The sequence below is a fragment of the Pan paniscus genome, chromosome 21, assembly GCF_029289425.2.
Source record: "Pan paniscus chromosome 21, NHGRI_mPanPan1-v2.0_pri, whole genome shotgun sequence".
Lineage (NCBI taxonomy): Eukaryota > Metazoa > Chordata > Mammalia > Primates > Hominidae > Pan > Pan paniscus.
In genome coordinates, this window is record NC_073270.2 from 35,346,956 (window position 1) to 35,374,122 (window position 27,167).

The window sequence follows — 27,167 nt, forward strand, 5'->3', positions numbered from 1 at the left end:
GCACATCAAAAAGCTTATCCACCATGATCAAGTGGGCTTCATCCCTGGGATGCAAGGCTTGTTCAATATACGCAAATCAATAAATGTAATCCAGCATATAAACAGAGCCAAAGACAAAAACCACATGATTATCTCAATAGATGCAGAAAAAGCCTTTGACAAAATTCAACAACCCTTCATGCTAAAAACTCTCAATAAATTAGGTATTGATGGGACGTATTTCAAAATAATAAGAGCTATCTATGACAAACCCAAAGCCAATATCATACAGAATGGGCAAAAACTGGAAGCATTCCCTTTGAAAACTGGCACAAGATAGGGATGCCCTCTGTCACCGCTCCTATTCAACATAGTGTTGGAAGCTCTGGCCAGGGCAATCAGGCAGGAGAAGGAAATAAAGGGTATTCAATTAGGAAAAGAGGAAGTCAAATTGTCCCTGTTTGCAGACGACATGATTGTTTATCTAGAAAACCCCATCGTCTCAGCCCAAAATCTCCTTAAGCTGATAAGCAACTTCAGCAAAGTCTCAGGATACAAAATCAATGTACAAAAATCACAAGCATTCCTATACACCAACAACAGACAAACAGAGAGCCAAATCATGAGGGAACTCCCATTCACAATTGCTTCCAAGAGAATAAAATACCTAGGAATCCAACTTACAAGGGATGTGAAGGACCTCTTCAAGGAGAACTAAAAACCACTGCTCAAGGAAATAAAAGAGGATACAAACAAATGGAAGAACATTCCATGCTCATGGGTAGGAAGAATCAATATCGTGAAAATGGCCATACTGCCCAAGGTAATTTACAGATTCAATGCCATCCCCATCAAGCTACCAATGACTTTCTTCACAGAATTGGAAAAAACTACTTTAAAGTTCATATGGAACCAAAAAAAAGCCTGCATCGCCAAGTCAATCCTAAGCCAAAAGAACAAAGCTGGAGGCATCACACTACCTGACTTCAAACTATACTACAAGGCTACAGTAACCAAAACAGCATGGTACTGGTACCAAAACAGAGATATAGATCAATGGAACAGAACAGAGCCCTCAGAAATAACGCCACTTACCTACAACTATCTGATCTTTGACAAACCTGAGAAAAACAAGCAATGGGGAAAGGATTCCCTATTTAATAAATGGTGCTGGGAAAACTGGCTAGCCATATGTAGAAAGCTGAAACTGGATCCCTTCCTTACACCTTATACAAAAATCAATTCAAGATGGATTAAAGATTTAAACGTTAGACCTAAAACCATAAAAACCCTAGAAGAAAACCTAGGCATTACCATTCAGGACATAGGCGTGGGTAAGGACTTCATGTCCAAAACACCAAAAGCAATGGCAACAAAAGCCAAAATTGACAAATGGGTTCTAATTAAACTAAGGAGCTTCTGCACAGCAAAAGAAACTACCATCAGAGTGAACAGGCAACCTACAACATGGGAGAAAATTTTCACAACCTACTCATCTGACAAAGGGCTAATATCCAGAATCTACAATGAACTCAAACAAATTTACAAGAAAAAAACAAACAACCCCATCAAAAAGTGGGCGAAGGACATGAACAGACACTTCTCAAAAGAAGACATTTATGCAGCCAAGAAACACATGAAAAAATGCTCACCATCACTGGCCATCAGAGAAATGCAAATCAAAACCACTATGAGATATCATCTCACACCAGTTAGAATGGCAATCATTAAAAAGTCAGGAAACAACAGGTGCTGGAGAGGATATGGAGAAATAGGAACACTTTTACACTGTTGGTGGGACTGTAAACTAGTTCAACCATTGTGGAAGTCAGTGTGGCGATTCCTCAGGGATCTAGAACTAGAAACACCATTTGACCCAGCCATCCCATTACTGGGTATATACCCAAATGACTATAAATCATGCTGCTATAAAGACACATGCACACGTATGTTTATTGCGGCATTATTCACAATAGCAAAGACTTGGAACCAACCCAAATGTCCAACAATGATAGACTGGATTAAGAAAATGTGGCACATATACACCATGGAATACTATGCAGCCATAAAAAATGATGAGTTCATGTCCTTTGTAGGGACATGGATGAAACTGGAAACCATCATTCTCAGTAAACTATCGCAAGAACAAAAAACCAAACACCGCATATTCTCACTCATAGGTGGGAATTGAACAATGAGATCACATGGACACAGGAAGGGGAATATCACACTCTGGGGACTGTGGTGGGGAGGGGGGAGGGGGAGGGACAGCATTGGGAGATATATCTAATGCTAGATGACGAGTTAGTGGGTGCAGCGCAACAGCATGGCACATGTATACATATGTAACTAACCTGCACAGTGTGCACATGTACCCTAAAACTTAAAGTATAAAAAAAAAAAAAAAAAAAAGAATTTTACTGTCTTCTTTACTTATTTTAAGTTTGTGGTCTTGGAAGCTCTGAAATTTCTTTCTGCAAAGAAAATGTCTACATTGAATAATACCTCAAACTCTGATATACATATTTTCTATTAAATTTGTAAATACTGTTAATTTCCTTTTCACTTATTAAAAAGGTCAAATTGTAGGCCAGGCACAGTGGCTCATGCCAGCAATCCCAGCACTTTGGGAGGCCAAGGCAGGCGGATCACTCGAGGTCAAGGGTTCGAGAGCAGCCTGGCCAACATGGTGAAACCCCATCTCTACTAAAAATACAAAAATTAGCTGAGTGCAGTGGTGCGCGCCTGTAGTCCCAGCTACTCAGGAGGCTGAGGCAGGAGAATCACATGAGCCTGGGAGGCGGAGGTTGCGATGAGCCGAGATCATGGCACTGCACTCCAGTCTGGGGGACAGAGCGAGACTGTCTTGGGGGAGAAAAAAAAAATCTAATTGTATTTTTTTTAATAAGCTGAAGCTTTTGAACAAAAAAGATGACCTTCATAACCTCTCAAGATGAGGGCCACTCATCGACTGGGTAGCAGAATACACCACTTCTATTAAGGCATGCTGGCTGGGGTCCCCTGTGTCCTGGCCATAGCACAGCCTTTGACTGGCATCATGCCCATTCTATGAATGAATAGAGAGACTGACTAACCCGAGTGACTAGCTTTGGGAGCTGGTAGGATGATTAGGAAAACTTGACCCTCAAGAAGAGAAAAGTATTTAGCTCAGTGCTCTGTCCTAGAGGCTACATTGTGTTGCCTCTTCTTGTCCATCAGTTTCCATTTTTTCAGACAGGGTCTTGCTCTGTCACCCAGGATGGAATGCAGTGGTGATCAGAGCTCACTGCAGCCTTGAACTCCTGGGCTAAAACAATCCTCGTGTCTCAGCCTTCCATGTAGCGGGGCCTACAGGCATGCACCACCATCCCCAGCTAATTAGGTAATTTATTTTGAAAGCACTTTGAGAAGCACTTCACTGTCAAATCTGTAGGTCTAAAAGGAAAAGCATACATACACATAATTGATTTCACATTGTTTTACATTTCCTTTGTCTTCTTCTGGAATGTCATCTTTTTTCTTGGTTTCTCTTTCAGCACAGGGTCTAATCTAGATATTGGAAAAGAGAATCCAATGGGTTATATATTTATCTTCCATCTTCCCCACTTTACACATCACCTAAGAACATTCGAGATGATTTCTTATGCAGAAGAAAAAATTAACTGAGCAACTATATTCAGAAAAAGACAGGTTCTGGCTATGTGTTTTTACTTCATATATATAATCTATATGAGTAAGTGCTATCACATGCTTTCTCCACAGCCCTTGTGTCAGAAACACTACAGACAAAATTATTTCAGAAACATTTTACACATCAGATCCTGTTAGGCAATAAAGAAGTCATTAATTTAATTTTGTCCTCCAAGTGAATACACCAGCATCAAATTATCCCTAGTAGACAAGTGTTCATTTGATCAGATTGAAAGCTTAATAGCTATTTTATATTGCACAGACTATTACCAAAGTATTAAAACTTTTAACATTACACAACTTGATTTTAATTAATTGGAACCCACCTCTTTTACTAGCTTCTTATATCCTCCTAAGTTTGGATAGATGTTTACTATCACATGTCATCAGTTAATTAATCTGCATTCAACAATTAGGATTGCCCACAGAACAGGCAATTGGCAATGGTAAGGACTCATGTCTCCTAAGGGACCTCTGTGGCCAGAGTCCAATTCCAGGGCTGCTTAGAAAGTGATGACAAATAACGTGTTTGTGCCAATGACATCTCTGTGACAGTTTTGATTAGAGGGGTCCCAGACCTGAAAACATTCCCTGCTAGGGCCTGTAGCACAATGCTACCTTTAGTAAGAGGGGTCTGTGTTCTGGTAGACAAGGCAAGGTCATAAAGGTGAAGGGCTGACAGAGATTAGGAGAGCCTGCAATTAAATGGTACAAAAAGAGTCCTAAATAATCACTGTTCAGAGCTTCCAAGTACTTGACTAACCGAAGAGACACAGAAAACTTTGTATTTCATCTGAAAATTGCTTTAAATAGTGAAAAATGCAATCTTTGTGTAAGTATCTTTGTATCTTTGTATAAGTGCAAAGCACTGCACATATATTTGCAATTGTTGCCTTCAGTAACACTTTTGTGATGATATCCAGATGAAAAATAACTTAAACATGATACAATAAAATATAAATAAATAAAATTAAATGTAAGTCACAAACCCATCTGCATTTCCTCAAGGACCTGCTTCCTGAGAAGCAATGTGCTATGAAATACTGAGAGTGGCCTCTGGAGTCAGCTGGGCCTGGGTACACATCCTGTCTTACCAGACCTTGAAATCACTGTGATTTCCATGAACTGACTGACAAAAACCACGAGGACGTAAGGAGGGTCAGAGGCTGCCTTCCTGTCTGTAAGGCTGAGCTCACATCCACCTCACAGGAGCATTATGGAAATTCAAGACTACAACGCATGTGCCGGATGCATGCAACAAAAAAATATAACATTTCACTTCTCTAACTGTAAGAAAATATCTACATTTTAGATTGAAATTGTTTGAGCTTTAGATTTGAAATTATCTGAAATCAAGACTATTCTAAAAAGAAAATCAAACATATGACTGGAAATCTAACATGAATCATGTACAGAGAATTGATAGATGCTTTTAAATTACACTGGTAGTAGATAAAAATGTAACATAAATTTTTATGCTCTAATTAAAAGAACGAAGGGCATTTTAGAAAAGGCATTTGCCCCCTCTCTTAGAGCCTTCCACTCTGGCCCCCACAATGCCTTACAGAGCAAATCTGGGTCAGACTGGATGCAACCTGTGATTCCCAACAGAGACAAACAAAGTAAGGTTCTGGATGCTCAGTACTGGGATGGAATGCCAAGACACAGAAAAGCCATGTGTCAAGAAGAGGGGAGTTATTCTTTAGACACATCCTGGTATATGTTTATCATTAAAGATCAGTGCCTTTGCTCAGTACTGCGATGGAATGCCAAGACACAGAAAAACCATGTGTCAAGAAGGGGGGAGTTATTCTTTAGACACATCCTGGTATATGTATATCATTAAAGATCAGTGGCTTTTGTGAGTCTAAAAAATTAATCCTTAAATGTTTTCATCAAGTTCCAGTTAACTACCTTAATTTTCTAGGTTATATTAACAGTATTATTTGGAATTTCACCTTGATATGAAGATGTCTGTGTAACTTTTACAATGATGTAAAACAAAGAGTAGGATTAGGGAGGGCACAGGCCACTGGTGCAATGGATAACACATCTGACTATGGATGAGGGAATTTAGCCTGGAATAAGGAACTTTTATTTCCAGGTTAGTGATGCACACAAATTTTAAAAATAAAATAAAAATCATGTTTTACGTGATTCATGTTTCTCCTAATGCAAAGAAGACAGGTACTATTAATAAAAATATTTTTAAAATGTAAGGGCTAAGGCCCCAGAAGTTCTGCTATGATTTTTTATGTTTCATAGAGTGATTATCATCACAGAAGCTCAAGCATTATGTAAATACAAACACGTATACCCTGACCTGGTAATTCTGCTCCTGGAAATTTATCTTCAGGTCCACCCGCACATCTACAAATTGATGCATATTCAATGTTATGTACTGCAGCACTGTTTATAAGAGCAAAAGACTGGAAACAGCCTAAATTTCCATCTACAAAAGACTAAATAAATTAAGGTACATCCCTAAAATGGAATATTACGTGGCTGTTAATAAAGAGAGAGAGAGAAAGAGAGGAAAAGCAAGACAAAGAGAAACCTTTCTACATTCAAATTAATAGTAGAAAACTCTCCAAGATACAATTTTAAGGAAAAAAAAATCAAAGTCGAGAAGACTATAGAGGAGGTTGCCTTTAGTGTAAAACAGTTGAAAATTATAAATATATTCATATGTTTATAAAGAAACTTTAGGAGGCTATAAAAAAAACAAAACAAAGGGAAAGAGGAACAGGAGCTGGGACACAGGTGCGTAAGATGCATGGCAGGCATATATCTTCATCTTTATATGCTTTTATTTAAAAATGTTGGACCACATGTATATGTTATCTATTTAAAAAATCAGATTTTAAAATACAAGCAAGAAAACAGGAAAATGAAAGCTTAAAAAGAGCATGTGGAACTACCAGAAAAAGATACTAATCCATGGAGATAATGGCAAGGTAGCTCCTAGATGCACTGATTTCTCTACCACATTGTATAAACAAGCCATCAACTATGGGATTTATAATTAAAAATGAGTCTATTTGAAACATCACATTATAAAAGCTATTAACTAAATCTTTAAAGTGACAGTAAATGATGACTTAACATTTTAAAGAGATAGTCACATCGCATGTGTGAATGCAGTCATCTGTATAAAATGTCATCGTTATCTTGATCATTTATTCTTCTCCTGCTGTTTTACCTTTTGCTTCTATGTCCCCTGTTTCATTACATCTAATAAAGCAGCTATTTGTGGCCAACAAAGCCATTTTACCCTAAGTGAAACAAAATAACAATATAGCCATGAGGATACTTCTTGTAGAAGAAACATTAAGTGTTTAGACTGAATTAATTTTTCCTCCCTGATTTAAAAATCACAGAAAAGAACTTAGAGAAAAACCTGAAAAATATAATACAAGAACATATAGAAAAGGAAACCAAAATCAACTTTCATTTTACTATTCAAAGATTACCACAATAAACATTTGTAATGTATCTTCCTAGTAGGACTAAATTCTAATTAGATGAGGTAGGATAGCTTCCTTTCTAAAAGATCTACTGAAGATAAAACTGATTTAGTTCTGTTTGGAAAATTAACTTTAAAGAAAAGAACATAATTATGAATGGATACTTTATTCAAATATTAACATTTTAAGTAAAATTTATTTTCTTCACAATTAGAAAACATGAAAATGTATATACAATGCCTTCAGTGTTTGGAATTTAAGAATCAATGTCTGAGGGACTTTGTGTGTGAAAATAAATATTCATATACATTTTTAATTGTTTAATATTAGATGTATTACATTGGTTTCTATTAAACAAAACTTTAAAAACTGATTTTCTTGTGTAGCTAAATCTGGGTTATAAATTTGGTTAGCTTAACTCCCGTAACAAATATAACATTTATTTATAACTTGTATTTGGTCGATTCTTTTGGAAAACTTGGAATACCATAACATTTAGACAAAATATTTATAAATACAATGATTACAAAATATGTTAACCTTATAACACATCCAGTTAAAAATGTGCTGATAACATGGATTTAATTTCTTAGTCAAGTCACAAGGGCTGGGTGGTCTCTCATCTGGATAGCTACTGGTGAGCTCTGGAACATGGTGGTGTGGTCCAAGGCGATTTAAACCTGTGCCACAGATTATTCAGCTGAATCCTTTTTGCAATACAGTTTTAAGACCCTCTTTCATTTAAATTTAAATTTTTGAAACTTAGTGTCCTTCCTAAAAATAAAATGAAATGAACTTTCCTAAAGTGTTGTATTATTAGTACTATCTAAGTCATCATCCTGGCCTTATGAAATATTGGCATTTTCTACTGGTGTAACTTTTATTAGAAGCATCTCATCATAATAAGTAGGATCATCTCAAAGGGGTTGCAACACATTAGCAGGTAATGAAATCAATGTAGTGTTTCCTGAATGGTATTGGGTGGTTGGGGGCAAAAAGGAATACACACAGACACACAGAGGAAGGGGTAAAAGAGAATAAGAAATATCAAGGCGCGTAACACATGGATAAGTAACTATTGTTAAGTACAACTCTTTCTTCCGTTATACATATGTGTGTGCTGGGCTGCAATGTAAAAATGCATTTGTCAATGGATTGGGTCAAAATAGTTTTCAAGTCACCGACTTAAGATTTTATCCTAGGGGATGAGGAAATTAGTCTAAGTGATTACCTCTTTCTGGTGGGATGTTTGTTTAATCTGTCATCTTAGAAAACACTGCTGAGTACCTATTTTCAGTTCATTATTGTATACTACCAAAGCTGCTACTCAAAGGCTGAGATTATCTTCTATTTGCTTGTTCTGCGTGGTGCCCAATGGTCCATACTGTTTTTGATATAGTTATCTACTTTTTAAAGACAGTTTAGCACTCATATATTTTTGTTCAATCTTTACTTCTCACACAAACAGAAAAAGGAAATTATGTATTCTGTATCAACAAAGATTTAACAAAACATCCATATACTACAACTGTTTACTTACTAAAATTAAGAATTAGTATATTATCTTTTTTCTTCTTATATTAAAACTATCTTTTCATACACTATTTTAAGCTTATGAACTGAAAGTCTTTTAGAGATAATTTACTTCAATGAACTATTATTATTTATATTTTATACGCAAATTGTCACAACTTGGTCTTAGCTAGCTCCACTGTTCACTTACAGTCTGTAATGTTTCTGAAATCATCCATGTTTTCTGCTACAAAGAAGATACTTAGGAACTATTCTGTTTTCCTACTCTGTGACCTAAAATTGACTGGTTCTTCAGTGGAAATGAGATCCATACCTAGGCACTAAGGGTATAGAGAAATAATTGTGGGCAAAAGTACTAATGCTATTTTTGTTGCACTACATTTTGAAATCTCTTTAAGGCTCTTTGTTCTTAGTGGTTTATTCCAATTTAATGTATTATACTATTGCATCCTACTTTTTCTTTTTAAATATATTATGATTGACTGTTACAGACTTTGTGTTAAACTGACAGGAAGTTTTTATAAACAAAAACAGCACTTACATTTTGAAAGACTGGTTCCCATTGTTCTCTTGGTCCAGTTGCATCTGAACGCCCAACAACAAGTTCATCTGAATTTATACCAAGATATTTTCCATAGCCAGATTTCAGGGTGATTCTGTACATTAATAAGATAGATGAAAGTTAAAAACTGAGAGAAAATTAATTATAGGACATCAAAACAGGACATGTGTATGTGTGTGGGTGTGTACATATCTAAAGTTTCAGACTGGACATTTTCCAAGAGTTCAAAAGATGCATGTGGCTGAGTGGTGACTCATTCCTGTAATCTCTGTGCTTTGGAAAGGCAATGGGAGAATTGCTTGAGGCAAGAAGTTCAAGATCAGCCTGGACAACATAGTGAGACCCCATCTTTACAAAAAATTTAAAAAGTTAGCTGGGCATGGTGGTGTGCACATGTAATACTGGCTACTTAGGAGGCTGATGCAGGAGGAGTGCTTGAGCCCAGAAATTTGAGGTTATATTGAGCAATGATCACACAACTGCCCTCCAGCCTGGGTGACAGATTGAGACTCTGTGTCTTCAAAAAAAAAAAAAAAAAAACTATATGTGACTAGTTGTTGCCATATTGGATGGTACAGTTTTAAATTTAGTTTTATATTTTGCTTTTTTAATAAAAACATTGTACCTTGTATATTACATAACAAATATTTTCAAAATTCATCATTCTTCAATTATACCTCTTTAGTTATAAACGTCAATAATAAATTACTAAAACTTTATGTTATCAAACTGTTTTCCAGAAAATGCTGCTTCCATTTACATTCTTACCTCAAATTAGCAGAGTATGGTTTGTATCATGGATTTTTTTTTAAACATTATGACTCTAAAAAAATACTTGAAAACCTAATATGGAAAAAAACAGTATCCTAATTTGCATTTTAGTAGTTAACTAGAATAACAATTGTTTTTCTTTTCCTTTCCTTTTTAGTTTTTCGATTATCTAATAATGTCCCTTGTCCATTTTTCTATTCATATTTGACTTCACAATTTTTCTACTGGAGTCTTCAGTGCTATGAATTCTATACAAGATACGTATGAAGAGTAAGAACTCACTGCCTATTAAGATTGTTGCAAATATTTTCTCATTTGTCAGTTAATTTTCTTTATAATCCTTTTTTGTTTATAATTGTAAAGCAGTTTAAAACTATTGAATTTTTCTTCCTCTGCTTTTATTCTTTCACCCTACTTAACAGACTTTCAAAGAAAGTATAGAAATAATCATCTTAATGTGATTTTTTAAAATTATGATTTCTTTTACCTTACGAAGAATCTCCTCGGATGCCAGAATTGACTTTTACTCCTTTATACGTTAATGATTATATAACAGAAATCATTACCATGTTGATGTAACCAATTACTAAAATATGTAAATTCACTTTCAGTATCTTTTACCCAAAGAATCATTCTATACTTCTGCACAAGGTGAGAATAAAAAAGGTTACTTTATAAAATGACTGTAAAAATAGTGAGTAAAAATATTCTTTTGGTCGTTATGATGCTGTAACATTCTCTGCTGGTTTTAACAATATTCCTTTTTTTTAGTCTTCCTGTTTGTCTTTAGACTTCCAAACAGTGAGTTTAAATATCATAGCAACAGTGAACCAGGTTTTGTACAAATTTATGTATTTATTTATTTATTTATTTATTTTTTATTTATTTTTTATTTATTTTTTTTTTTTGAGACGGAGTCTCGCTCTGTCGCCCAGGCTGGAGTGCAGTGGCGCGATCTCGGCTCACTGCAAGGTCCGCCTCCCGGGTTCACGCCATTCTCCTGCCTCAGCCTCCCGAGTAGCTGGGACTACAGGCGCCCGCTACCACGCCCGGCTAATTTTTTGTATTTTTAGTAGAGACGGGGTTTCACCGTGTTAGCCAGGATGGTCTCGATCTCCTGACCTCGTGATCCGCCCGCCTCGGCCTCCCAAAGTGCTGGGATTACAGGCTTGAGCCACCGCGCCCGGCCTGATTTATTTTTTAATTTATCTTATTTGGTGTGTGAAATTATTAATCTTCATTTTTTAACTTACATATCTTTTTTCCAGCCTAGCATTATATATTGATAAGAAATCCACTAAAAGTAGATCACAAAATCTACTTTTCAAAAAAGCTATTTCGTTTTATATATCAAAATTACCATGGACTTAAGATAGATACTAAAATTTTTAATGAATACAATTAAATTTTTAAAATAACTGGTTACTAATTATATTACAATATAAGTTCACCTGGAATCAGATAATTTGACAGCCATAAACTGCTCTGGAGGACTAGGGCCCTCATCAACTATTGGAGAAAAAACATTTGAAAATAAATTTGACATTTGCTATAAATATAAAGATATTATTTTGCTTTAAAAAATGTGGCTATTTTCTTCTACAATTAAATGTAAGAATATTCAGATATACTGATGTCACTGTAATACTGTATCTTTGGAGTCAAGATCTATTTTACCTTCTTGTAACTACAGTGTTAATTTTATACACTGAGTAAGACAGGGTGATATAATGCTTATTTAATAACTTTTGAGATAGCTTCTCTTTATGTTTTAAAATACAGTCATAAATAAGCACTTATTTAAAAAAGCTAAATGCTTTCATTTATTCAATGGATGGCCTTGCTGATGAAATGATACTGCTTTTTATCTTCTAATTACTTCGTATCTCATTAGTGCTTCCTCTAATGGGCTAAAGAAAATGAAGAAACTTCAAATTGTTAAATGCACCCAGGTTAGTTTTGGTAATAGGTCTGAATAAAAAAGAAATTCAAATATGTTTGAATCAAATAGGTTTTCTTTTTTCTTTCCACTTACTATTTTAATTATTCATATTGTTTTAATTTCCAAAGATACTCTTCTGGAACCATACGGAATGTTTTCAAATGCTTATATTAGAAAGAGGGACTTGACAATGGCTGGTAAATATTAAAGAATTAAAAAAAATGGAAGAGTCAAATGCAATGGTTCCATTCCTTTGGAAAATATTTGAGACTAGTTAGAGTTTGGCCTAAGTGAATGAATGTCCTAAAATCTACACTTGTGGCAGGATCTTCCCTTCCAGACACAAACCTTCTTTGTGTGGAGCTCCCAGGGTAAAAAGACCATTGTCGAGTGCATGTATATAGGTTCCCTCATCCATTTCAATGGCTATGGTTCCTGAAATTTCACCAAAGTTTGTTACTGTTCACCAGATTCCTAAAAAATAAAAATGATATTTCAATTTTATATTTTAGTTTTGACACAGAGTTCTTTGTTATTATAACTTAGTTTTAAAAACCTTTTATTTTTCAGTCATAAGAAATACTATGAAGATCTCACATATCCTTTACTCGCTTTGTCTCAATGATAACATACTGCATAAGTATCATACATTGTTAGAATAAGGAAACTGACATTGATATAATCCATGAAGCTTATTCAGATTTCACCAGTTTTATATGTACTTGTTTGCATGTATGTGCACAGAATCCTGCAACTACCAGCACAGTCAGGATTAGGTTTTTAAAATACACAATAGCAACATACAGTCAGGCATGGGGGTGCATGCCTGTAATCCCAGCTACTCGGGGAGGTGTGAAAGAGGATCACTTGAGCCCAGGAGTTCAAGGTTATAGAGAGCTATGATAATGCCACTGTGCTCTAGCCTGAGTGACAGAGTAAGATCCTATCTCAAAAAAAGACCAAAACAAAACAAAAGGCAACATGTGAAGGTACAAAGTGATATATGGAGAACAGTCTCTCTCATGATAGACCCCAGCCATCTATTCATGCCTGCTTTCCAGAGGCAATGCCTATCATAATGTTTCTTAAAAATGCGTCTACAGGAAGACTTTCTAGCATAGTATTTTCTTTTTTTTTTTGAGATGGAGTCTCGCTCTGTCGCCCAGGCTGGAGTGCAGTGACGCAATCTTGGCTCACTGCAACCTCCACCTCCTGGGTTCAAACAATTCTCTACCTAGCTTCCCGAGTAGCTGGGGTTACAAGAGCCTGCCACCATGCCCGAATAATTTTTTTTGTATTTTTAGTAGAGACGGGGTTTCACCACATTTGCCAGGCTGGTCTTGAACTCCTGACCTCGTGATCCACCTGCCTCTGCCTCCGAAAGTGCTGGGATTACAGGTGTGAGCCACCACACCCAGCCAGTAATCTTAACTATGATTTTAGATTGAAAGCAAAATGAGCAGAATCTATGTCTATGTATACTAATGTCCAATTTGCCAATAGAAATGTTAGAGTCTAGCAACCATTATTTAGCAGTTATTATAAAAGTTTATATCTTAATGTTAAAAAAATCCTCAAAACTCCTCCTAAATTGTACTTTAACTAGAGTAGAAATGAGTCAATCATTAACTGGATATGACATATTAAGGAATTCTTGTTAATTTTACAAGGTCTGATAATGACATAGTATAATGTATAAAAGTAAAGAACAAAACAGGTGATGAGAGAAAGACATACCACGTTAAGAAATGTACATTTATGTACTTATGGGTAAAATGATGTAATATCTGAGATTTTACTTAAAATTTTCTAGGAAAAACGTGTGTGGGGGTATGTATGTAAACGAAACGAGATTGGCAAAATATTGATATTTAATGGTGGGGCCTGGGCACATGGGGGACTCATTATATTCTTCTATGTATGGATTAGTTTGGATATTTCCACAATAAAAAGGTTTTAAAGATTCAGTTAATTCCACTGCACAAAATTTTCTATTCAACTAAACATTTCATGCTTTTCATAATCAATTTTAAAATACATAAAATTTTAGCTAAAATGAAGTTGGATCCTTATCTAACACCAAATACAAAAAGTAACTTAAAATAGACAAAAGACCTAAATGTAAGAGCTAAAGTTAGAAAACTTTTAGAAGAAAATGGGAAAAGCTTCACGACAATGAATTTGGCAATGATTCCTTATATAGAACATCAAAGGCACTGGCAACAAAAGAAAACGTAGACAAACTGGACTTCATCAGAATTAAAAACTTTTGTGCATCAAGAACCACTGTCAACAGAGTAAAAGGCAACCCAGAGAGTGGAGAAAATATTTGTAAACTACATACATTATAAGGAATTAATATCCACACTATATAGAGAACTCCAGAAAGACAAATACCACATTTCAAAACTGGGCAAAGGATATATACGGACATTGCTCCAATGATGATATACAAATATACAAAAGACGCTCAACATCACTAGTCACTAGGGAAATATAAATAAAAAACATAATGCAATACCACTTCACACCCATTAGAATGCTATTATCAAAACAAACAAAAAACAGAAACCAAGAAAACCAGAAAAACAAATGTTGGGCAGGATGTGGGAAATTGAAACCCTGTGCAATGCTGGTTGGAAGGTAAAATGGTGCATGTATTCAAATGCCACTGAAGTGTACACGTAAAAATAGAAAAACTGGCAAATTCAATATTCTGTATATTTTACCTCCACACACACACAAAACCAATGGAGAAAAAGAAAATTAATCAAAATTAAAATTTCAGCTAAAGACGATTAGAAAGAAATAAAACTAATGACAATTTAGATGACTGAGTTATAGCTGCAATTGTTTTCAGTAAAATAAATAATGCTTTATTCAGAATCATTATGAACAGTGTTATGATTAACAAGTCTTTCCTATAAATGTAAGTTAATAATTTTAAATTAGTTTTATTTTGTATGTTCTATGCCACGTTCACCAAGTACACTTAATATTAAATAAAATCATTTAAATATAATATCTCATTAATGTTTTGCAAATGAAGAAGAAATTTCTGGCAGACAAGCTCCTCAAAATTTTCACCCTCTGTCCAAGTAGGGAAATGATACTACAACATTACTTATAATATTGTCAACTGAAAAAGAAATTACTTTGAGCAGATGCCAGTATTTTTTCTCAATGGGATTTCAAAGAATAAGAAAGCTAAACACAGTATCATCAAGAATTAAATGTGAGCATTCTGCCTACTTTCTGCAAGTGGCCTACATTCAACCTTTGGAGGTATGCTTATATGTTTAACGACTAAAGTAACATAACATGATACTTAACGATGCCACTAGGGGGTTTTAGCTGTGAAAAAGCAGTGGATCCTAAGAACAGTGGGCACTGAAGTTGCCTGTCCCTATGTCAGATGACAGCTCCAGCTGTGTATATGCTGCAGACACACAAGCTGAATTTAAGAGAATCCTCTCTAAAACATTACTTGCTATTTAGACATATGCTTAAAGTTATTTCCTTTTAAACCTTAGGCAGATGGTGAAATGTTCCCGCTGGGTTGTCTCACAATGCATAACAAAGCTTTTCACATATTTTCACATAGATGAGAATGTTTAAATATGTCTGGCATGCTTGTAATCCAGCACTTTGAGAGGTGGAAGAAGGAGAATCACTTAAGCCCAGGAATTCAAAATCAGCCTAGGCAACAAAAGGAGACCCCCATCTCTACAAAAAAATTAAGAAATTAGCTGGGTATGGTGGTACAAGGCTGTGGTCCCAGCTACTCGGGAGTCCAAGGTGAGAGGACTGCTTGAGCCTACGAGGTCGAGGGTGCACTGAGCCATGATCATGTCACTGCACTCCAGCCTGAGCAACAAAGCAACAGCCTGTCTCAAAAAAAAAAAAAAAAAAACTGGCCCGATGCACCAGTGTCATGGCTGATAAGATACTATCAGGGCACCCTCATTCTAGCATCAAGCCTGTGTGACAGCTCACCTCACATTCTGACAAACCCAGTGCTTCTGTGCTAAGGACCCCCTTAAATCTCTGCCTTCATTATGTGCTTGGCACAAAGGAATGATATATCTTAGATTTGGAAATTGAATTTTCTTTCCCAATCTTACTGAAGTCTAAGTACCTTTCACAGACCTTCTATTAACCCATAGCTGACTTAGCTTTAGTTCCTGGGTAAATCAAATCTGTGTTTTGCAAACTACGATGTTGTAAGTTCAATTGCTTCTGAATCTAGCAGAGCTCAGTGAAAATCCTTGCTTACAGACATGCTCATTTTTATTAATGTCACACATGGTACTCTCCATGTGAAAGACAGAATTTCTTTCATCCTATTTACCAATCCCTTCAGATCCTTGTGAGGAACCAACAGAACAGCTTTAAAAAATTAAAAGGGTTTTTTCTTTCCCTTCACAAATAGGCACATGCTTACTTATACGGCAAGTTGAGAAAATCCACAATACAAAAGAAGATGGAAGGACAAAGAGAAAAGGACGCAGAAGGACTTACTCTTCCAGCCAAGATGGACTTGCCCTCCCACGATGACCAACGAGAAAACTGAAACTGGATAGAATATTTGAGAAAACTGTTTTCGGGGATTGGAACACAGGCAGAACAGGACTGTGATATTTGAGAACAAGAAAACACAGGAGGCAAATCTCACACACAATTCTGTTTTCTGCCCAATGGCAGTTTCTTGACCACGCAGAGAGGTGGAGACCTCCAAAAATGAGGCAATGTCACTGTCACTAAGCTGAGAGTCTTGCAGTGCTAACATGTTTGGAGTTTATAGAATAAAGTACTGGAGAAGAGGGAACTACATACAGGTGAGGTCTCAAAAGAGTATGCAAAAGTTCTCGGCAGGTCTGGGGCCAAGGGCTGGGGGGAGTGCATAGAGCAGGCAGGCTCCACAAGGCCTCGGCAGAGTGGCTGGCACATCTGAGGGCTGATTGAAGATGCCAGAGATCACACAAATTTGGGACATAGCAGAGTGGAGAGAACTCACAAAGTATACCTAGAACATGTGGCTGAGGCCCATGAGGATGAATCTTTCCTAGAGTAAGAGTCACTGTAAGTCTACAGGCAAAAACCTAATAAATAAGCACAAACTAACAAAGGCCCAGGCTTGACAGGAGCAAAAGGGTGGTCAAATAATTTAACTAGGCATCAAGATATTTAACAGAAATAAAGGTTAAAATGTTATGAAAATGAAAGACTGAATTTATAAGGAAGACTTAACAATCCTAAATGTGTACACATGACAGCTTCAAAATACTTTAAGCAAAAACTGCTCAAGTAGACAGATCTAGAATTACAGCTGGAGATTTTAACATAACTCTCAATACATTGTAGGATGAGTAAAAAATCAGTAAGGACACAGAAGATGTGCATAGTCACAAGCTCCACCAGTTTATCTAATTGACCTCTGAAGAACACTGAACCACCGGGCGCCACGGCTCACACCCTTAATCCCAGCACTTTGGGAGGCCGAGACGGGCGGATTGCCTGAGGTCAGGAGTTTGAGACCAGCTTGGCCAACGTGGTGAAACCCAGCCTCTATTAAAAATATTTAAAAAATTAGCCAGGCGTGGTGGCAGGTGCCTGTATTTCCAGCTCCTCTGGAGGCTGAGGCAGGAGAATCACTTGAACCTGGGAGGCGGAAGCTGCACTGAGTCGAGATCGTGCCACTGCACTCCAGCCAGCTGGGCAACAGAGCGTGACTTCATCTCCAAAAAAAAAAAAACCAAAACAAAAAACCTTGAACCAACATCTGCAGAATACACATTCTTTTGAAGTGTACATGGAAATTCACTAAGAAAGTATGTTCTCCAACTATACTATAAATGAATTAGAAATCAGCAACAATAACATACCTATAATATCTCTATGTAGTAGAAATTAAAAACAATACACTTTTAAATAACTCAAGTGTCCATGGAAAGAAAAATCACAAGGAAAACTAGATGATATTTTGAATGGAATGAAAATGAAAGCAAAATGTGTTGACTATAACTAAAACTAACGTGGAATGAAGATATCTAACTGCTTTCTTAAGAAGCAATAAAACAAGAGCAAAGTAAACTGAAAATAAGTTAAAGGGAGGAAAAAAAAGACTGAAAATAAATGAAATAAAAAATGAAAAAAAGACAAAATAAGTAATACTGAAACAGGCTTGTCCAAACTGAGGGCTGCATGTGGCCCAGGCCAGCTTTGAATGCAGCCCAATATTAATTCATAAACTTTCTTGAAACATTATGAGATTTTTTTTTCCTTTTTTTTTTGGCTCATCAGCTTATCATTAGTGTATTCTATGTGTGGCCCAAGACAATTCTTCTCCTTCCATTGTGACCCAGGGAAGCTAAAAGATTGAATACTCCTGTATTAAAAGATCATTAGTGATCTAAAATAAGTGATCTTATAAAGAATTGATAAACCTCCAGCTAGACTGACTGATCCAGGAAAAAATAGAAAAAACACAAATTACCAATATGAAGAGACTGCAATACAGATTAGATTCTAAGACATTAAAAGGATATTAAAGGAATATTCTGAACAATTTTATGCCAATAAATCCAACAACTTGGATGAAATGAAATTTTCCTAAAAGACACAAATTACCAAAACTGACAACAGAAAAATCTGAAAATATCTCTTAAAAAAAATCTTAATTCTCCCACAAAAAACTAAAACCAAAACAAATAAAACCCTCTAGGTTCAGATGACTTCGCTGGTAAATCCTGTCAAACATGTAAAGAAGAAATCATACCGATCTTACACAGCTATTTCCAATAACAGGGAAGCAGACAGTACTTCCCATCTAATTTTATGACACCAAATATCACCTTGACACCAAAATCAAATAAAAACATTACAAGAAAAGGATACAAAAGTCCAATATCTCCAATCAACACCAATATAGAAATCTTAAAAACAAACAAACAAACAAACACCTAGAAATCAACTCTAGCAATATCCCTAAGGACAACGCACCACAACCAAGTGGGGTTTATCTGAGGGATGTAAAATTAGTTTAAAAGTTGAAAATGAAACCAATGTAATTCATTGGTAGAATGAAGAAAGTTGTATAATCATCTCAACAGATACAGAAAGAGGCATTTGACAGCATTAAACATCGTTATGATAAAAACTCCCAAGAAACAAAGTTTAAAAGGAAAGTCCTCATTTTGATAAAGGTTTTCTCTGCAGATCCTACAGATATCATCCCATACGGTGGACTACTGAAAGCTTTCTGCCTAAGCTTGGGAACAATGCAATTATGCCCATTCTCGTGACTTCTGTTCAACACTATGGAAGTCCTGGACAGTATAATAAACCAATAAAAAGCAAGACAAGACATAAGGATTAGAAAGTAAGAAGTAAAAGGATAGTCACAGGAAACATAATTGCAAATTTCTTAGTTTTCTATATAAACAAACCACTAGAAGTAATAAGTGAAACAGACTTATCAGACTACAAAGTCACTATACAAAAATCAATTGTATATCTACATACTGACAGCAAACAACTGGAAAATCAAATTCAAAAGTTCTACTGACAGTAGTGTAAAATTATAAAATACTTAAGAATAAATTTTTAAACAGGCATGCAAGACGGCTACATTGAAAATTATGAAATATTGAGGCTGAATATTAAGATGTTGATTCTCCCTCAAATAATCTGGACTCAATATAATTCTCCGAGAAAATCCAACAGGCTTCACTGTAGAAATTAATAAACTAATAGTTAGTAAGTACAAAGTTGGAGGACACACATTATCTGATCTCAACACTTCATGAAATTATAGCAATCAAGATAAATATGCCAATAGAAAAAAAGACAATCGATAGAACAGAGTCCAGAAATAGACCAATACATAGAAATTTAATTGATTTTTTTATGAAGATACGAAAATGGATTAATGCAAAAAGGAAACACCAGTGGTGCTGGCACAAATGGCTATCAAGATGTTAAAAAAAAAAAAAAAAAAAGTAAATCTTGAAACCAAACTCACACCATGTGAAAAATTAATTTGAGATTAATGACAGATTTCATGTAAAAACTAAAACTATGAGACCTCTAAAAGACAATGTAGAATATTTTCCTGACTTTGGGGTAAGCAAAGATTTCTTAGATCAAAGAGATAAGGCAGTAACCATAAAATAAAAAAATAAACTAAGCTTTATAAAAATTAAAAGCTTCTGACCATCCTGGCTAACATGGTGAAACCCTGACACTACTAAAAACACAAAAAATTAGCTGGGCGTGGTGGCGGGTGCCTGTAGTCCCAGTTACTTGGAGGGCTGAGGCAGGAGAATGGCATGAACCTGGGAGGTGGAGCTTGCAGTGAACCGAGATCGTGCCACTGCTCTCCAGCCTGGGCGACAGAGAGAGACTCCATCTCAGGAAAAAAAAAAAAAAAAGCTGTCCATCCAAAAACCACCATTAAGAAACTGAAAAGGTAAAACTCAGACTGGGAGAACAGACTGATAACTTCATCGACTCTTGGCAACGATGTAACTGGAGAACTAATTCATTGTTGGTGGGAGGGTAAAATGGCACAACCACTTTAGAAAACTTTTGGCAGTTTCTTATATAGTTAAACATTCACCTATCCTTTGACACAGCAATTCCACATCTACATATCTACCCTAGATATTTACGCTAATTTTAGAATTATTGATTTGCCATTTCAAAAGTAATGATTCTTCCAGAATATTAGCTTTATACCATTCCATATTTTATATATTTTTTAAGCTACCATAAATTATGAAGATTCAAAATGCAATTTGCCAAGTTTTAAAAGAGAAAAAAAGTACGGAAACAACTAAGTGGAAAACAGTCTGGTTAAGTGTGTTTGGGTCAGTTTATTTCTAGTATCATTTACAGGCTACCCTGATATTGTATTTAAAATTTTCATTCATTTCAGAGTTCACAAAATGATGATTTTTCCTGTGAAGATACTTCGTTTACGAGACAACTGACTTCTACAACTAAAATGTATACATGTTCAAAGAAAATAACTTGTAAAATATATTTGGTTGAATAACATTTACATTAAGCCTTTAAAATTATGTATCAGAATCTCTGGCTATTAAGCAGTCTAATGGTGCCTACTAAGTCAGAGAGTTGTAATTCTTCTCTCCTGTGCTCTGTTCTGATAATGAAGTAAAGGGATCAGTAGCATCTACTGTGCTAAAGAATAAATGGAATTTACAACTGTAGATAATATTTAAGCACTTTAAGACAAATATGAATACATCATAAATCTCTAACTAGGAAAATATTTTCAATGAGATCTCAAGAAATGTTAACTTTTTTCAGAATAAACCACTGAAAACTGACTCACCAACATATCAAACTGGGTTTCTTCATCTTCTTCTCTTCTTATCTTTCCTCTTTTTCTTCTTACTACAGGAAACTATTTATACAGATGAGTTTAGTTATATTGATTTGTGTGATAAATAAATATCGTAAGATTGAAACTTGGAAGTCTTTTAAGCTGTTTCATTTATAAATTATTGATTTAGGAAGACTTACATTGCTATGCCCTCTTAAATACAGTACTGAGAAGTTGCTTCAGGCTTTGTACATATTATGTTAAAGTTCAAAGCAGATTGTAGAGCCGCACTGCCAGATTTTAAATCCTGATTCTGTCACTTCTTAGCTCTGTGATTTTTGGAAAAGGTACTGAATCTCTCTGGGAGTCAGTTTCCCCACTTAAAAAATTAGGATAATAACTTAACTCTTAAGGCTATTGTGAGGATTAAGAGGTAATATGTATCTTCACACATTGTTGGTGGAAATGTAAAGTGGTGCAGCATCTACAGGAAACAGTTTGGGGTTCCTCAAAAAGTTAAAGAGTTACCATATGACCCAGCAATTTTACTCCTAAGTATGTATACCCAAGGGAAATGAAAACATACACCCACAAAAATACTTACATAAGAATATTCACACTAGCATTAGTCACAATAGTCAAAAAGGGGAAACAACCTAAATGTTCATCAACTGATGAATGGATGAACAAAATGTTACATCCATACAATGGAATACTACACAGCCATAAAAAGGAACAAGTGCTACAACAATGATGGACCTCAAGAATGTTATAAGTGAAAGAAGCCAGATACAAAAGGTCACACGTTGCATGATTTCTTAGGAAATATTCAGAATAGGCAATTTCACATAGATAGCAGACTAGTGGTTGCCAAGGACTAGGAGAGAGGGAGGATGGGTTGTGACTGCTTTAATGGGTAGGAAGAGATTTCCTTCTGAGATGATGAAAATGCTGAGCAACTAGACAGTGGTGAACCTCTTGAATATGTACTAAAAACCACTGACTGTACAAAAGGGTGAATTTTATAATTATGAATTACATCGCTATAAAAAAATAAAAACCCAAGAGCGATTTGAAAAAAGTTAATGTGCAAAGTGCCTACAACAATTTCTTGGCGCATTGAAAGTGCTATATAAGCATTAATTATGATTATTAGGATAATCTTAAGACACTATTCTCTGCATTTTCATCATAAAGTTTTCAGAAGATAACTCACCACTCCTCACAGGAAATTCACAGAGTAAAAATCTCACATTCATTCAGGATATACCTGCCATTTATTCCGGCATCTTCATGAGGCCAGACTCCTCGAGAGGGTTCTCAAGGGCAGTGGCTTCAGCTCACTCCTTGATACTTTCTTTCCATCTCGCCTAACAATATCAAAACCTCTGTTTGTCACGGAGACCAGGAGGAAATGCTCAATATTTGTATGTACAGTCAACCTCAGGCAAATCTGCCAGTTAAAAAAGAAGCGGGGATATGAATGCACAGGTATTTTTCTCCTAAAGAGCTAATAAATTACCACTACGACCTCCTCCTCACATTTGGCTCAATTTATTTACTGCATATACGTTCTCTAATTTAATCCTCACAGTCTTCTAAAGGTATAAAAAATGGTCTGAAAGTATAAATGTGTAAACGGAGGTTTAAAGATACTTGATCTCTTAATGAGTAAATGGAAGTTCAGACATATTAACCAATTTGCCACAAATTACAAAATTAGTAAATAACAGAGTGCAGGTTCCAGCCCATATCCCTATCAAAGCCTATATACACCTCAACCACTGTGTGATTCATCCTGGTTTCACTCTACATACTAGCTTAGAAAAAAATAATCAATAATTTTTCCAGGAAGAGACAATGGAGAAAAGAATAATCCCTAGTAAAGGAAGTTATTATCATGAACTACAAGATCAGACTAACGCAGACCCACCAGGCAGAGGCTGGGAGAGATGCCTCAGCGGACCCAAACTCATGGGTACGGGGCTACGGGTCACCCGCCCATCTATCCTGTTTCCAGTGTCGTCCGCGCGGGAGGCTGCCCCTCTCTGCACAGGCGCCACGAACCGCGGTCCGGCCTCCGTCCAGCCCAGACAGGGTCAGGGCGAAACATGGGAGGCCACGAAGCCGGCTCTCCGCACCACGGCTTCCACCGGATTCGCGGGCGTGGAGTGCATCCGAAAAGAACTGAGGAGGCTCCCGCCGGAGCTGCAGGACCCAGCTCTTCGCCTTGGTTCCCTTGAGCACAAGCTTGGTAGACTTCACAAAAGAGTACTCGGCCATGGCTCCAGGAGACTTCTACGTGGAGAGGCTGAAGCCAGCTCAGGATGAGTATGTGACCTGGAGCGGCACCAGGGCGGGGAGGAAAAGAAGTGGAGGCAAAGTAAACACTCCCTGACAGCGTCCGTCTATCCAGAACCCGCCTTCGTCTTCACCCAAACGCTGAAAGGCTGAGATTTCCACTTCCGGGTTTCTGCCAAGGAGCTACAGCGGCCGCAGAGGTCCGAAAGGTGTCCGCACGCATCTGCTCCCTGGCTCCCTCTCAAGGAGCCCCTGAGGATTTGTGCATCCCAGAGGTGGGGAAAGCCCGCCCGAGGCACTGGTGCTGACAGTGGCGGGACTGCCGGGCTCGCTGTGGAACCGCCTCCCGGTAGAGCTGCGGGCTGGCGACGGTCCCCGCGGGGTCGGGAAGCGTCTCAGGCTGCCCTTGCCAGCCTGTTGTGGCGAGTCTGAAATCGCGGGCCACTCGTGCGCGGGTCACTCGGGTCTGTGCCTCGCGCGACTGTGTGTGCAGGAAACAAGCAGGAAATACCCTAAAATAGAATGAAGCGCCATGTTTAGGGCCGCGGACGTCGCGAGTGCTGTGGGAATGTGGGCTAAGGTGGAGAGTTATGGTGGCGCTTGTTACAGGCTCAGGGGTCAGGAAGAAGCCTAATCGTGGAGGCGGCATCTGAGGAGGGTCTTGAACGCTGGGCAGGCTTTTGCCCGATAGAGATGGAGGAAGCTAGTCCTGTCTGCTGGAGGAAACAGGGCAGAGGCGAGAAGTGAGACGTGCAGCGCTGGTGTGAGGAGCTGCGAGCAGGCCAGGCCTGTAAAGCAGAGTGATGGGAACCAGGATAGAGAAGGCAAATCGGGGTCCTGTGGTCGCTGAAGAATTTGAATGAAATCAGTAAACAGGTGACAGGGATCCATCACAAGAGCATGGGATGAAACGAGGAGTAGTCCACGGTGATTCCTCTGCAGCGGTGGGTATTAATAATCGCGTATGTGACACCAAAACGGTGGGTATTATTGATAGCGTATGTGACACCAAAACCACCCCACTCAAGCTGTGGCTCTTTCCCTAAAGTAGAAAACAGAAACCAATTGGGTTCCAAGCATCCACGAAGATCTTACTAAATTCATGATCCCTGGTGGCACCATGGAGTCAGGATAGGTTCATCTCAAACCTGACTCAGAAACAAAACCATCTCAATGTGCAGAGATGAGCGTCCTTACCTGCTTTCATATTTTCTGGTGTTTTCACAGTGCTGCGCTTCCTAATCCCCATTCCACCGCAATCCACATGCCATGATGCCCAGAGGCATTAACAAAGGAGACACACAGGGGCTCCTCACGTTGGCTTTCCATGGTTTTGATGAAAAACTCAGTTTCCTCATCTCATACAATGTGGTTAGTAATAGTATCATTTAGGGTTGAAGAATTAAATGGTACAAATTATATAGGGTGCTTATTATAACCTACATGGAAAATGCCTAGGATATGTTAGCTATGCTCATCACCAACATCGTTATATGGTGGTAATAATCAGATAGTTAGGAAGCGCGAAGCGAAGAAAATGGATACATCCTCTTGGGAATGAACGTAGAGAGATCAGAAGGTCAAGAACAAAGCCGTACAACATGTCTGCAGTAAAGGGATAGAGAAAAGAAAGGCTATAAAAGAAGGAATGAAACAAAGTTAGAGTAAAATTATAAAATCAAAGCTAAGGACAATTTCCAGAAAGAGTAATATCATTTAATATCATAGAAGTTTAGGAGCACAAGATGGAAAAATGGCCTGTGGGTAACCGACATTGAGGTAGTCTTTAGGGAAGCTCCATTTCCGATAGAGAAGTAGACAGAAAGTCAGCTTGAAGCAGGGACTAGGTGAAGAAGCTGTTGGCTGGTCTCATGGGGAAATAAATAAGGGATCGCATATGCCGTATTTCTGGGTTTCTTTCTTTCTTGCCCAGCCTCTATATATGCCTAGAGTTTGGCGAAAACTTACAAAAAATAAAAATGAAACCAATTTAGTTTGTAGACTCAAATACAATGCTTTGTGTTAGAATCAAGATAAATTAATGCCTCTTCCTTCTATTGTCACCATCAGTTTTGAAATTAAACATCAGCTTTTCTTCTTCATTAAAATCATTTTCAACTCCTTCCAGGTGTTGGTGGTTTGGGGGAGTTACATAAGCAGTCAGGTCTTGATGAGTAGAGGAGGAGGGAACAAACACTTTCAACAAAGGGAGAATTCTGAAATTCTGCTCATATTTTTCTCCAGTAACTTTCCTATGTTTGTGAGGATATTCAGTCATAAGGATCCTAGTGAAATTTTTTTCAAGCTTGACTAATCCTAATCACTGTGGACGTTTGTTTAAAATGTGTATTCCCAGGCCTCTCACCTGCTGATTCTGATACAGGAGATCACGGATGGGACTCAGAATACATGTGTTTGACAAGTACCACAAGTGGTTCTTATGGTCAGGCAAATTTGGGAATCTAACCAGGAATTTATGTTTTTATGACTGGCAGCTAGAAAAGATTCCTAGAGTCTTTGCTTTTTGAAAATGAAATATTTCTTTTTTAAAAGGAAAATTGTATGACTAGATACAACATTTATACATGTGGCACATGTACTATACTGTGTGCTTTTGTCATATTTACAGTTAAAGATGTGTAAGAACACTCTGAGAAAAATTATATATTAAATGCAAAGAGGGGTAAGTCAGGGTGTGGGAGAAATGGGAATGGTGTGCATATTGTTGCTAAAAGGTAGAAAAGCCAGAATGATAGCCATCTAAGGTTGCAAATAGCACATTGTAAGTTGAGGGAGCTTCACAATCATGTCTGAAACCTTCTTTGATATACTGAGTTGTAAACAGTGGCTTTGGACAAGATTTGAGGGAGAAACCAACTATGCTTTAAAGTGTTCATTTAAAAGGCTTTAATTAAAGGAAAGTCTTTGTATTTACTTGAGCTAATTTAACTTCAGGACTTTAACAAATTACTAGCCCTTAACCTCTTAAAAATTGTCTTTCATTTCAAATGAAAGTTTAATATGGCCTTTATGTTGGATTGGTATACTTGTGCGAAGACTTAACAGCAAGGTACTGTACATTTCTAAATGTTTACTTCTTAATTTTGCTGGAAGAAATATACTACTCAATTGATTATTTTTAAAGCAAAGTAAAACAATTTATTTTGACAAGCGACACTGTATTTTCCCAGTTTTCAGGTGGCAGAGATTAGGCTTAACATCACTAATCATGAGAGAAATGCAAATCAAAACCAAAACGAGATAGTATCCTATACCAGTCAGAATAGCTACTATTAAAAAATCGAAAAACAACAGATCTTGGGAGGCTGTGGAGAAAAGGGAATATTTACACATTATTGGTGCGAACGTAAATTAGTTCAGCCACTGTTTAAAGCAGTTTTCAAATTTCTCAAAGAATTGAAAATAGAATTACCTTTCAAGCCAACAATTCCATTACTGGTATATGACCCAAAGAATGTCAGTTATTCTACCAAAAAGACATACGCACTTGCATGTTCATCGCAGCACTATTCACAATAGCAAAGACATGGAGTCAGCCTAGGTGCCCATCAA

General features: G+C 37.0%; 1 long non-coding RNA gene across 3 annotated transcripts; it reads right to left on the bottom strand.

Moving 5' to 3' along the window:
- Nucleotides 1-2,388: 2,388 nt before the first annotated feature.
- LOC100982205 (uncharacterized) lies at nucleotides 2,389-25,811 on the bottom strand. 3 transcript variants are annotated; one of them, XR_008622235.2, is made up of 8 exons: nucleotides 23,227-25,811; nucleotides 22,564-22,746; nucleotides 21,303-21,374; nucleotides 12,293-12,418; nucleotides 9,211-9,325; nucleotides 5,993-6,039; nucleotides 3,437-3,528; nucleotides 2,389-2,453 (listed from the first exon to the last, which is right to left on the bottom strand). It is a non-coding gene; the product is annotated as an uncharacterized LOC100982205 (long non-coding RNA). The 3 variants fall into 3 exon arrangements; XR_008622234.2 differs by lacking the exon at nucleotides 5,993-6,039 and having other exon boundaries at nucleotides 23,227-25,808; XR_010110987.1 differs by lacking the exons at nucleotides 5,993-6,039; nucleotides 22,564-22,746 and having other exon boundaries at nucleotides 23,227-25,802.
- Between the last annotated feature and the right edge of the window lie 1,356 nt (nucleotides 25,812-27,167).